This window comes from Panthera pardus, unplaced genomic scaffold (assembly GCF_024362965.1).
Source record: "Panthera pardus isolate Hobbes unplaced genomic scaffold, ASM2436296v1 HiC_scaffold_22, whole genome shotgun sequence".
NCBI classification, from domain to species: domain Eukaryota; kingdom Metazoa; phylum Chordata; class Mammalia; order Carnivora; family Felidae; genus Panthera; species Panthera pardus.
This window is the reverse complement of record NW_026526788.1, coordinates 11,078,402-11,091,324: the sequence shown is the minus strand read 5'-3', so window position 1 is coordinate 11,091,324 and position 12,923 is coordinate 11,078,402. Positions and strand designations below refer to the sequence as shown.

Below are 12,923 nucleotides of genomic sequence, written 5' to 3'. Positions count from 1 at the left end.
CGGAGGTCTGGGTCTCTTCCACCAAATTCCACTGCTCTGCTCAAGAAAAGGGAGGCAGGTCAGCTGCCTGAGGGGAGATAAACACCCGGGGCCTTCAGAGCAACTGCTGAGATGCCCGGACGCCCTGGGCTCGAGCAGTGGGGCAGGTGCACGCCCCGTCTACACATTCCGCAGAAGAAGCCAGCCCACGGTCTCACTGGCATTCCAGGGCATTTCCTAATAGAGCCGAGCACAGAGAGGAGCGGCCTCGAGAAGTAGGGACTTTTAAAACATTCTCCCACAAAGGAGGCCTGCAATGAAGAAAGGTATTGTTTCAACTGTTCATAAATAGAGAGAGAGCGTGCCATGATTTAATGGTAGTCACGCTATGTTGATAAATGGAGCCCAAGCATGGTATTCGTGGGAGCAGGAATTGACACGCAGGCAGGGTTGACGGGCCCACGTTCTTCACAGAGGACCTTGGGGGTCTGCATGGCCTCCACCACTTGGGGACATCAGCTAGGCCTATCGACGTGGCGCTGCAGCAAAGGAACAGCCGTAATCATTCGGCTACGTTACTCAGGGACAGTAACATGCAGTAACAGTAGATGCAGTTTGGGAGAGAAAGGGGCGTGTTCAAGTTGAGGGGTCTGTCTGACCCTGCTCTCTACCTGCTGACCCGTTTGACAGGTGAGAGAGAGAGAGATCAGGTGGCCCACTCATTTCTCAAAGACAGGTAGTGTCGTTGAGGCAGGAATCTGGCTTTAAGCTCTCGTTCCCAAGTGTCAGTGGATAAGCTTCCATGGCTTTTCGTTTGTCCGCTCCCCTCCTCCAAGCCAGGGTTCTAACTAAATCCATAATAGAAATATTTGTGATGGATATCACGGGTATTTCTGGACCGCCGATACATGAGAAAAATCCCAGAACCAATGGCTTTATTTTACAGCTGTGGCCAGCTGTGCAGTGACTGTGTCTAGCATGTTAGACGTGTGGGACGCACACGCATACACATATATTCATCTCTGAGAAATTGCACTGTTGAATGTTAGAAGATTTCAAATGGCAGGGGCACCTGAGTGGCTCAGTCCGTTAAGCTTCCGACCCTTGGTTTCGACTCAAGTCGTGATCCCACGGTTTGCGCGTTTGAGCCCCTCATCGGGCTCTGCGCTGACAGTGTGGAGCCTGCTTGGGATTCTCTCTCTCCCTGCTCTCTCTCTCTCTCTCTCTCTCTGAAAATAAATAAACTTAAAAAAAATTTTTTAAGAGAAAAGTTCAAACGGCTAAAGACTAAATAGTAATAGATTTCTCTCTGTTTTTCAGGACTTTCTCAACTGTGTCTAGTTTTTAACAACCAGAAAACACAACCGTCTGAACGTTCAACTATGAAGACTACACAATATAATGTAAAATTGGGCTTGGGAGACGAAGCCAATGGTTTTTAATCACAGAGATCATGTGAAGCAAAAACTCCTTATTGTCCTGGTTAGGAGGCCAATCTGAGTATAGAGGTCATGTTCCTGTCTCAAACACAATCTGTGTCATGCTCGGTAACTTTGTAAAGTGAATGGTCCTCTAAACGCCAAGGACAAGAGCCTGGGTATTCACCTTTATGATTCGTACGTCATTTTCTTCCTCGTGGACATCCACCGCTCTGGCAATAACCAGACTGTGATATAAACAGATACGCAAGGAGACTCAAGATTTGGTCTTTCCTCCATGTTTTTCCCCCCTTTTTTTCTTTCTCCTTCCCTCCTTCCCTCTCTCCCTCCCCCGTCTCTTTCTCTCTTTTCTTCATCTATGATACTAACCAGGGAGGACCTATAACTTAAAATAAACTTCCGAGCAAGTGATTAAATGGTCTCGCTGTCTGGGTTTGAGATTTATACTGTTGTGCCCCATCCAAGTCTCCCCACTGAGAGAAAACAGCATCGGATGAGTGCGTGTGTGCACGAAGAAATCTCCAGCCAAGCGGCCAGATACCTTCCGTATCCAAGGAGTTACGGGCCAATTAGGAAAACAGAAGTGCCTGATGACTTGATTGCAATTCAGGAAAACTATAAAATAAATTCCAAACTATAAGCACATAGTCAAGAATCCTCTTCAGACGTGCTGTTCTACAAACATCACACACACCATCTTGGTAACCTTATCCAGTGATGATTTAGTGTAAATCCCTTAAGATCTGGGACAAGTGTAATGCTCTCTGGGGCCCAGTCCAGAGCTGAGTCAGCAGTGAGTATTCAATAATTGCCTACCAATGTCTTGCTTATTCTCTGTCCCCATCACCTGGTAGGTTTAAATTGGGCCACGTCAATGCTGGCGACCATCCATACAATCTGGATTCTGGTAGGAAAGTGACTTTTTGGCCACTGTCAAAACTTTAGGCCATATGAATTATTTCCTCTGGACGGATCGCACTCATTAGCTATTTTATTCAGCTCATAAAATTCATTTTGTCTGAGAAGACACAGTGAGAGCAAGGCACCCCTCCTCTCCCGTTCTTGAAATTCTCCGGGTCCTGGAATTCTCAGATCCAAAGGCTGAGTTGTCCTAAGACGGCCCAAGTGGACAAACTCCCCCAGCCCCCACTGCACACGCCCCTCTAACCACACCGGCAGGGCTTGGCCTGGTTCTGCTCTGCTCTGTCCCTCAACATTTCCAGGCCCTTCGTGGCAAATTTGACGTGACGCATCCTCTCGAGGTGTAAGGGCTGGTATTTGGGGGCTAGGCTGATGCTCAGCAGATGGTTTTAATGTTCATAGTCTTCCCATTAATTCGAAATCTGAGAAACCCAACGACTCTCCCATGAGAGAAGACGCTTAGCACGTGAGAGAAATAACATGCAACATCAGGAAGGAATTCAGTGACCTTGTCTTTGTGCAAAGGCAAACATTTTTGGAGCACTAGGGATTTTGGCTCGGGGTTCGAGTTCTGGACCTACTGCCTAGCAGTCCTGTGTCCTCTCTCTGCCTTAGTTAGCTTTGGTTTTGTTTTGTTTGTTTAATGTTTTTACTTTGTTTTTTGAGAGACAGAGCACAAGCAGGGGAGGGGCAGAGAGAGAGGGAGACACAGAATCCGAAGCAGGCTCCAGGCTCCAAGCTGTCAGCACAGAGCCCGACTCGAGGCTGGAACCCACGAACCATGAGATCATGACCTGAGACGAAGTCGGACGTTAAACCGACTGAGCCGCCCAGGGGCCCCTGGGTTTTTTTTTAAGTTTATTTATTTTTTTTGAGAGAGGCAGAGAGTGAGTGGGAGAGGGGCAGAGGGAGAGAGATTAGACAGAGAACCTCAAGCAGGCTCCAGGCTGTCAGCACAGAGCCCCACGCGGGCCTCAAACCCATGATCCGTGAGACATGACCTGAGCTGCAACCAAGAGTCAGACACTTAACTGACTGAGCCACCTGGGCGCCCCTGCCTTAGCTTTCTTATATGAAAAATTTGGTGAATAAAACATTATTACAAGGTGGTAATGAGATGTGAAGAGTTAATAAAAAAGCAGAGCCTGGGACACGACCTCACCCTTGGACGCTCTGTAAGAGGAACTTGGGGGGCGCTGGGGTGGCTCAGTCGGTTGAATGTCTGGCTTCGGCTCAGGTCATGATCTCACGGTTTGTGGGTTCGAGCCCCCTGGCGGGCTCTGTGCTGACAGCTCAGAGCCTGGAGCCCGCTTCGGATTCCGTGTCCCTCTCTCTCTGCTCTTCCCCTGCTCGTGCTCTGTCTCTCTCTGTCTCAAAAATAAATAAACATTAAAAAATAAAAATTAAAGAAAAAAAAAGAGGAACTTGGATGTAGAGGTGTAAAAGGCACTTTCTCAGACAACCAAGGCAGAGAGGAAAACCTAATCGGAAGAATGTGACGCCCTGTGTTTGTTTCCTGTTGCTGCTCAAGGATCTACAACAAACTGACTTCCAACAACAGAATTTATTACCTTACGGTTCGTGAGGTCAGAAGTCCAAACGAGGTTTCGGCGGGCTAACGTCAGGGTGGCTGTGCATCTTCTGGAAGCTCTGGGGCAGAATCTGTTTCCTTGCCTTTCCTAGTTTCTAGAGGCAGCCTGCATTCCTCGGCCCGTGGCCCCTCCGTCTTCAAAGCTGGCAATAAAGCATCTTCAGATCTCGTTTTCTAACTCTAACCACCTGCCTCCTTCCTCGAAGGACTCCTACGATTACCTTGGGCCCTGCTGGTTGGCACCGGATCGTCTCCCCATTTTAAGATCATTCACTTTTTTTTTGTCCTTCTCAGGTAACATGTCTGTAGGCTTTGGGGATCCGGATGGGAACAAGTAGGGTGGGGCCCATCCCATCACACACACACACACACACACACACACACGACATATTTCCTGTCGCATGTCAAGGCATTTGGAACAGTTTCTCAGTTTAAAAGAGGAGATTTCTACCAACGGTGTTGACATTAAATACACTTACGAACACTTAATAGACACTTAAGAGACGGTGCACAAGTCCTGCCTGAGGAGAGGACCGGAACACTGTAAAGCTGTGTCTCCATGATCCCATAAAGGCCAACAACGAAAGCAGAGGAAGCCTGTATATGCCCATGAGCTTTTCAGAGTGTCTAGAATATGGGATGTGTTTCAAGATTGAGAGACCACCCTCAAGCGCTTTATTTTATTTTATTTCATTTCATGGCTTCGCATTTGTTAAAGAACAAAATGCAGGTTGGGTTGTAGAATGGCACCCTTTTGGATTTTGGACACAGAACAACTTTAACGTTCCCGTTGTCACCAAAAGATGGCTTGGGAGATGAGGCTTCACCGTGAAGAACAGAGAGCATTGAAAGCTGAGTTAAATCCCTGGCAGAGAAAGACACTCTCCATTGTTTCTTTGTCAGCTGCCCTTACATTTTTCCTGCTTCTTCCACCTTATCTATCCCTTTAGAAGTAGTGCACTCCAACATTGCCCCAGTAATGCTGAACAGAAGACTTTTCCAGTAAGAAAGCAGGCCAGCTCACAGCTCAGGACCTTTGCACATGCTGCTCTCTGCCTGCAGCAACCTTTACCCGTTCACCTCTCTACCTCTGCCTCCAACTGCGGATCTTCTTCTGCCGTTCTACGCACCCTCCCCAGCTCAGGTAGGTGTCCCGGCCCTGTAGGCCTCCCCTGGCCACCTCCACCCCCCCATTTGGGGTAGGGGTCCCTCCTCTGGCTGCCTATACCACACTCTGCTCACCTCCCTTGCCGGACTCATCACACTGTTCTATAATAACACACTTCATTTCCGGGCTAGATGTAACGTGTCTGAGGGCAAAGACTAAACCGATCTCGTCTTTGCATTCCTAGAGCCTGAAACACTCAGTGTTTCTGGCATGGAACTGAATCAGGCACAGAAAATGCTTAACGACTGACTTTCAAACAATAAGCGTCGGGGCGCCTGGGTGGCGCAGTCGGTTAAGCGTCCGACTTCAGCCAGGTCACGATCTCGCGGTCCGTGAGTTCGAGCCCCGCGTCAGGCTCTGGGCTGATGGCTCGGAGCCTGGAGCCTGTTTCCGATTCTGTGTCTCCCTCTCTCTCTGCCCCTCCCCCGTTCATGCTCTGTCTCTCTCTGTCCCAAAAATAAATAAAAAACGTTGAAAAAAAAAAAATTAAAAATTAAAAAAAAAAAAAATCAAACAATAAGCGTCAAGAGTATTCTGAGAGGGTGAATGGCGCTGTTATCAGATAGAACTAAGAGCTATTTTCTCTACATACCGGAGTTCATCTAAGCACATAGCAGCCATAGGGATGCCATCGTCCCCCTTTGTAGGTGGGACACAGAGGCTCAGGGAAGCTAAATGTCTTGCAAAAGCCTTCATTGCTAGCGAGTGCTGGACCAGGGACACACCTGAGTCTGACCAGAGCTGGAGTTCAAGCACATACACAGAGGTGTGGGTGGTGGCCTGGGGTCAGCATCTAGACGGCAGCGGGGACCGAGAGGTGGAATTATCATGCGAAGGCAGGCGACCAGGCGACTGCACCCGTCACTATCCCTGCCTCGCGAAACCCCGGGCACACGGGGGACAAAGCGGGGACCAGCTGGCTCGAGTGAGAGACAACGTCTCGACACCAGCTCGTGCCTCCTGTCCTCACCAGGCTCGAACTCCCCAGCGTCCTCCCGGCTGAAGCTTTTCTTCGCAGAAGGCTTGGATCGCTAAGGTGACTGTCGTGGTTTGCCATGGAAGTGGGACTTTATCAGTGCTTGTGAAAGTCCTGAGCGAAGCGGGACAGCTCGGGTATTCTGATCCTCACTAACGATAAGTGTGGCCTTTCCCATGTATGACTCAGGAAGTCTTGAGGGACTCTTTCCTCCTCTCAGAGGCTCTTGGAGAAGATCTCAACTTCTTTTCTTTTCTTTTCATTAAATTAGGGGCACCCGGGTGGCTCAGTCGGTTGAGCGTCCGACTTTGGCTCAGGTCATGACCTCGCAGTTCACGGGTTCGAGCCCTGCCTCGGGCTCCGTGCTGACCTCTTGCTCAGAGCCTGGAGCCTGCTTCGGATTCTGTGTCTCCTTCTCTCTGCCCCACCCCCCACTCGCGCTTCGTCTCACTCTGTCTCTCAAAAATAAATAAGTGTAAAAAAAAATTTTAATTAACTTTAAATAACCACATGTGGCTACCATAGTAGACAGCACACGGATAGTAAATCTTATTTATTTATTTATTTATTTATTTATTTATTTATTTATTTAGAGGAGAGAGACAGACTCCCAAGCAGGCTCTATGCTCAGGACAGGGCCCCATGAGGGGCTCCATCCCGTGACCCTAGGATCATGACCTGACCCGAAATCAAGAGTCAGATGCTGAACGAACCAAGCCACCCAGGTGTCTCCTAGGAGGTGATTTTTAAACTTGACTTTTAACTAAAATCACCTAAGGGGCTTTCAAAAATCTCAAATGCCCAGGCCACACCCCAGATCGACGAAATCAGAGTATCTGGGAAGGGACACCGGCATCCAGGGTGCCACCAACATGAGAACCTTCAGAAGAGCCCAGGGTTCTCAGAGCATCCAAATGATGGATGATTTGCTTGCATCCAAATCATCCAGGCAGTGTGTTAATAATACAGAGACCTGACACCCCTCCTGCTCACACACATCTTCTAAGTCAAAATCCCTAGGGAAGATCCCAGAATAAAACTTAAAAAAAAAAAAAAAAAAAAGCTTTCCACATTAGAGTACATTTAGGTTTACAGAAAAGTTGTGAGGGTAGTACAGAGAGTTCCCATATAGCCCACACCCAGTTTCCCCTATTATTCACATCTTACAGGAGTATGGAACATTTGTCACAGTTAATGAACCATTAGGGACCCCTTGTTATTAACTAAAGTCAATGCTTTATTCAGATTTCCTTAGTTTTCATCTAATGCCCTCTTTCCACGCCAGGAGACCACTTGGCTGTTTCTTAGATTTCCCTTACTTTTTAAAAAAAAGTTTATTTATTTATTTGCAGGGGGTGGGGTGGAGGGAAGGGGGAGAGAGAGAGGTGGAGAGAGAGATTCCCAAGCAGCCTCCACACTGTCAGCACAGAGCCCAACGTGGGGCTCAAACTCCCAAACCATGAGATCGTGACCTGAGCCGAAATCAAGAGTCCGACGCTTCACTGACTGGACCACCCGGGTCCCCCTGCTGTTAGTCATAATCACGGGGCTGAGTTTGTCAGGTTTCTCTGCTGTCAAGTCACTCTCCTCCCAACCCCTCCCGTGCTACACCTTCTGGAAGGAAGTCGCTAAGCACAGCCCACACTTAATGGGGGACCCACACTCCGCCTCCTTGAGAGCTGAGGATCTACATGAATCTTCCAGGATGGAATGTATTTTTGATAGGGATCTCAGTGATTCTCATCCATAGTGATGGATGAGGATCCATGTGAGTGATTCCTAGTGATTCTCAGTGATTCTCATTCCAATCCAGTGATTGGGAATCACTGGGCCAAAGGGGCGGAATCATATGACGTCCCGGGGTTCCGTCCAACTTGGTAACTCTTGGATTCTCTGAGCGTGGATGGCATGCAAATGGGTAGATTTGCTGGACTCCAGGGGAGACTGATAGTCACTTATTTAGTCTAGAAACCAAGTCGCAGATCCTCTAGACACAAAACAGTGAATAAATATAGAGTTGTTGATATTACCACCACGGAGTGTTTTGGAATTGGAACCCAGCATGCTGGGAGGAGAAAGAAAGCCATACCGGGGAGGATATACATACGGCGCTTGGGGCCGGAGTCAAACACATTGCGGAGCTAAAGAAAAAGTATCGGACTCAACTGGACAATCGGTGCTGTGGAGGAGCAAAGGATCCTGGGATATAGGAGGCTGTGGGAAGAGGGTCCCGTGGCACACGAGTGATCTCAAGCACTTCAGAGCTACTGTAGCGTGAGGAGCAACAATAACAAAGGTGCCTACAGCCATTAGAACGTTCTAGGCATCAATTGTGCTAATAGCCTATCCATTCTTTAAGGCACTGGAGTTGAGTTTCAGTAACTTACCCAAGCTCACTTGGGTAACCTTTACTGAGCGATGGGTTTAGGATTCAAACTCGGGTCTGTGGAAGCGAAGGACTCTGCATTCTTAGAGGCACAGGACATTCCCAAAGGTATGCGGAGGAGGTAAAGGAAGGAGGGAAGCAGCCACGTTCCCACTTAAGGCGGAAGAAGGAAGTCCCCTTATTCGCGTCACTGACTTCAGAGACACAATATAGGAGAGGCGGGCCCAAGGCGGAAACCATCAGCCAGAGTGTGGGCACGCGAACTGCTGAGTTTGTGGTGTCAGACCTACTTCAGAAACTCATCTGTCACCAGTGGAAGCCACTCTGAATGTCCTGACTCTCCCCTTTCCCCACAGCACCCAGATTCAGAGTCCAGCCTTGGAGCCTTCATGGCCTTCCATTTCCAGAGCCTGAGATACCTTCTCACTTCTTATCCTGCCAAGTCATGGTCCTGCCTTTTTTCAAAAGCTTTCTTAGATTAAATGTTTCCACGTGGGGGACGCTCTGTCGTTCCAGGGATCCCGTCATCGTACTTCCTTGTTGTCGGCTCTTGTATTTTCTCACGGGCGCCCTCACCATTGGGCTGCTAGAGTTTGGGGGCAGCCCGCCTCCCTTACTGTTACTCCCTTAGGGCACGCTGCCCTTCCCACGGAGTGGGATCTCAGGAATGCGGTTAAGCAACAGCCTGTTTCCTCCAAACCTTAAAAGAGTCACAACGATCATCTCAGACATTGTTATTTTCAGAAAGTTTTCCTAATTTAGTTGAAGAAAAGAAGCGATAAGACGCATCAGATAGGGCAGTTCTCTGGCCCCAGGTTTTCTTTAGCACATTTCAGGGTCATTGCCATATGACAGCTTTGCCTTCTTTTCCTTAAACAGAGGGTGGCTGCCTAGGATCCCGACCTTAGGAGAACAAACACATTGGGCAAATCCATGTACATCAACTGCCTAACAAGGCACAGAACAGAGCCCTTGGCCAAGCAAACTGGACCAGTTTGGGAGCTCGGGTCATTAGTCAAACAGGCAAGAAGCCGTCAGGCTTCTCTTTGTGTTTGCACAGAGGGCAGTGTTTCCTGGGGACAGCTGGGTGGAGGAACCCCTTAGGAAGGGAGCAGCAGACTCCTTGAATTAGTCTCTGTTTTATGATATGCCACTGGTTGGGCTGATTTGCAGCTAACCACTTATCCATCACCATTGTGGTTGGTCTCTGAGTGAGCCCTGTAAAAAGTACATCGTTCCTTCAGCGTGGCTGACCAGTGACTTTCCCGCCCCGGGAAGTTAGAGAGAGAGAGAGAGAGAGAGAGAGAAAGTGAGTGAGCATGAGCAGAGGAGGGGCAGAGAGAGAGGGAGACAGAGGATCCAAAGTAGGCTCTGTGCTGAGAGCAGTGAGCCCGACTCGGGGCTCAAACCAACGAACCATGAGATCATGACCCGAGCCAAAGTCAGATGCTCAACTGACTGAGCCACCCAGATTCCCCCAGAACAGACTTTCTTAAAGCATGGCCTGATCTTCTAGAGCTACTATCATCAGAATCACTTGGGCAATTTGTCAGAATGTACACTCCCGGGGCTTCCCCGACTCAGATTTCCTGGTGTGGGGCCTGAAATGTGCATTGAGTCGAGAGCCACCCAGAAGCCCTGGCACAGAGGCTGGGGGGGAGGGGGGGAAGGGGTGGGAGGAGATAATTGGAACTGAACTCTCAAAAGTGCAGGAAAATAATGAGGATCCGTTTGTCGTCACCATCGCTATCACCTCTCCTTGGATTACAGGTCCCAGACATATGTCCTCAGACAGAAGCGTGGACGGTAGGCGCACAGACTGGAGAAGGTAAGCTCTGGGCAGGACTGGAGACCTGTGTTCTATTTTAGGTGCTGCCACTGATTGTCCGTGTGGCTTCTAGCCTTGGCTTCGTCCCCCCATAACCATAAGGATGTGGACCTATATATTTTAACGACCGTTTCTACCTCAACTAGCCTTCTTCAATTCTAAAACAGAAATATAAACTCTCCTGATGGCACCCATGGGGTAATAGGCCAGAGAGGTCGACCGTTTTCGCAAAAGGACAATGTGACTCAGAGACAGCGGGTGAAATTCTGCCCCAGGAGCCAGAGGCTTATCATCAGTGGGCGGTCCACGTGACTTGTACCTCTGTTTCCTCATTTGCAAAATGACAGTGACTCCGGCTCAGCCATCTCACGGGGCTCCTGAGCTGAGAGCTCTTCTAGAAAGAAATACACTCCTCCGGTATTTCGAAAACTATAAAGTAGCAATCAAGGGGCACAGCGTCCGCTGTCACCTAAATTAGGATTGATTCAGGTGAGTATCAGGCGACAGGAAGTGCTCAAAGGGTCACTGTCCATTGAGCACTGGGAACTCGGGTGTCCACTAGAAGATCCTGAGGCTTGATGTGAGAAGACCTAGCAGGAGGACAGTGGCCCCGGGTAGTGCTGAGGGAGGGCAGGCTCTGTGCCAAGGTGGCCCCGGAGCGTACCCAACACCGTTTTTAGCATCAGACATACTTTAGCTCCTAGAAAAGAAAGCCAACCGGAAGGACCCTGTGAGATATCTTTGGATGCTTCAAGAATTCCAAGAGTTGCAACTTGGAATTCGAGGCATCCACTTCCTCTTCTAACAAAATTGAGACCCTATAGGGTAATCTCATGCCGCCGAGCTCCCACTTCTTCTTTAAAGGCTGGCTGGAATTTGAGATTGTCGGAACAGGCCGGGACTCTTGTTCTCTATGATGAAAGGCATCATGAAATAGGGGCCAGCCCCCGGGCTTTGAAACGCGGTTGGCTTCAAAGACCAGCTGTGTAACTCATCTCAAGTCTTTGGGCAAACCATCTAGCAGCCCAGTTTCCTCATCTGAAAAACAGGGATGACATGCCATCACTCCATCGGGGTTGTCGTGAGGAACGGCAGACTCTGGCGACTTTCGGTCTTCTGGCCCTCGGCCTCGCTCTGTCCCCCCCTGCCTCTTCCCGCAGCCCACGCTGCCTAAACGCGGCACATCCTGGCGGTGTCGAACACAAGCAAAAGCAAGCATAAGAGCCCTTGTCTCGTCAGCCTTCAGAGCTGGGGGAGGAACATGTCGAGTAGCCCATTTTATTTCATGATTTTCTTACTTGAAGCCACGCCGGGTCAAAGGCCAAGAAAAGGAAGCGGGCTGAATCTCTGTGAATCTCTTCAGCCCAGAAGTAATGAAGGTTCACACAGCTGAGCACGTTTTCGGTGTCACAAAACAGAAGATGGTTGATAAGGTTCTCTTCTCCCCCCATCCCCTTCTTTGGGACACTACTTGCAATATACATAAATTGGAGTTTGGGTTTGTTTTTTTATTTTTTAAGTTTGTTTATTTTCAGAAAGAGAGTGCATGGGCAGGGGAGGGGCGGAGAGAGAGGGAGAGAGAGAGAGAGAGAGAGAGAGAATCCCAAGCAGGCTCCGCTCTGTCAGCAAAGAGCCCGATGTGGGGCTCGAACCCACAAACTGTGAGATCATGACCTGAGCCGAAATCAAGAGTCCGACGCTTAACCCACGGAGCCACCCAGGCGCCTCTCCCCGCTGCAAGCTTACATTTTTCCCAGAATTCGCACAACCATAATGTCAGATAACATCTGCTTTTTTGCTGTATATATAACAATAAGTGGGATTTTCCGCTTGTGACCTTAATTAAGGCATAGCACGGTCCGACAGCGTCTCCGAAGTCAAATGGCCACTTCAATCGTTTTGTAGATATAATTATTTGTATTTAACTTGCGTATTGTATGCAAAGCTTGTATTTTAAGTCTTTGAATACGGTTAATTCGCATCCATGAGAGTTGGCAACTCTCATTTATGCAGAATATCGGACAAGCCCAGTATCTAATTATATATTGGTGTGGTCGGATCCGTGCACTTGCTGGATTTTCTTATTTCGCAGCAAGAATATATGATTTAGGTGACTTCTTTCGGGGAAGGAACCCGCCAAATCCGTAGGCACCGTCTCACCTTAGTTTTACAATTGCTCACCTTAGTTTTAAAATTGCCAATAGAACAATTGAAAACATGTTTGTCTTCCTGAATCCATGGTGAGAACTTTATCCAAAAACCCGCCGTGGATATTAGTAACGCGGGCACTCCACTGACCTGAAGGAATTGTAGGCGTTTCACACGCATATTTGTCGATGGAGTGCTTTTTTGGTAGAGAGGGACAGAAACCTCTGGCTTCTTCGGAGAACTCCTCCTCCCAAAGTAGTCAAAATACCACTCCAGAGAACCTTGACTTTATAAGGGAAGGCAGCTTCTGAGTCACAGAAAGTCTCTTCCTGCTTCCTTCTCACGGGCTGGCCCGGAGTGAGGCTCTGCTAAAAATGTTTCGGGCAACTGTTGATTTGGGAATTCCTGTCCTCTTTTCTAGTAACAGAATGTGTACACGGTACAAAGTTCTGCAGGTCCCTGTACCTTGCTCATGCCTTTGAAAGCC

General features: G+C 48.7%; 1 long non-coding RNA gene across 1 annotated transcript; it reads left to right on the top strand.

The window, feature by feature from the left end:
* Positions 1-34: 34 nt before the first annotated feature.
* Positions 35-1,838, top strand: LOC109255404 (uncharacterized). Its single transcript, XR_002075223.2, has 2 exons — positions 35-305; positions 1,300-1,838. It is a non-coding gene; the product is annotated as an uncharacterized LOC109255404 (long non-coding RNA).
* Positions 1,839-12,923: the final 11,085 nt, after the last annotated feature.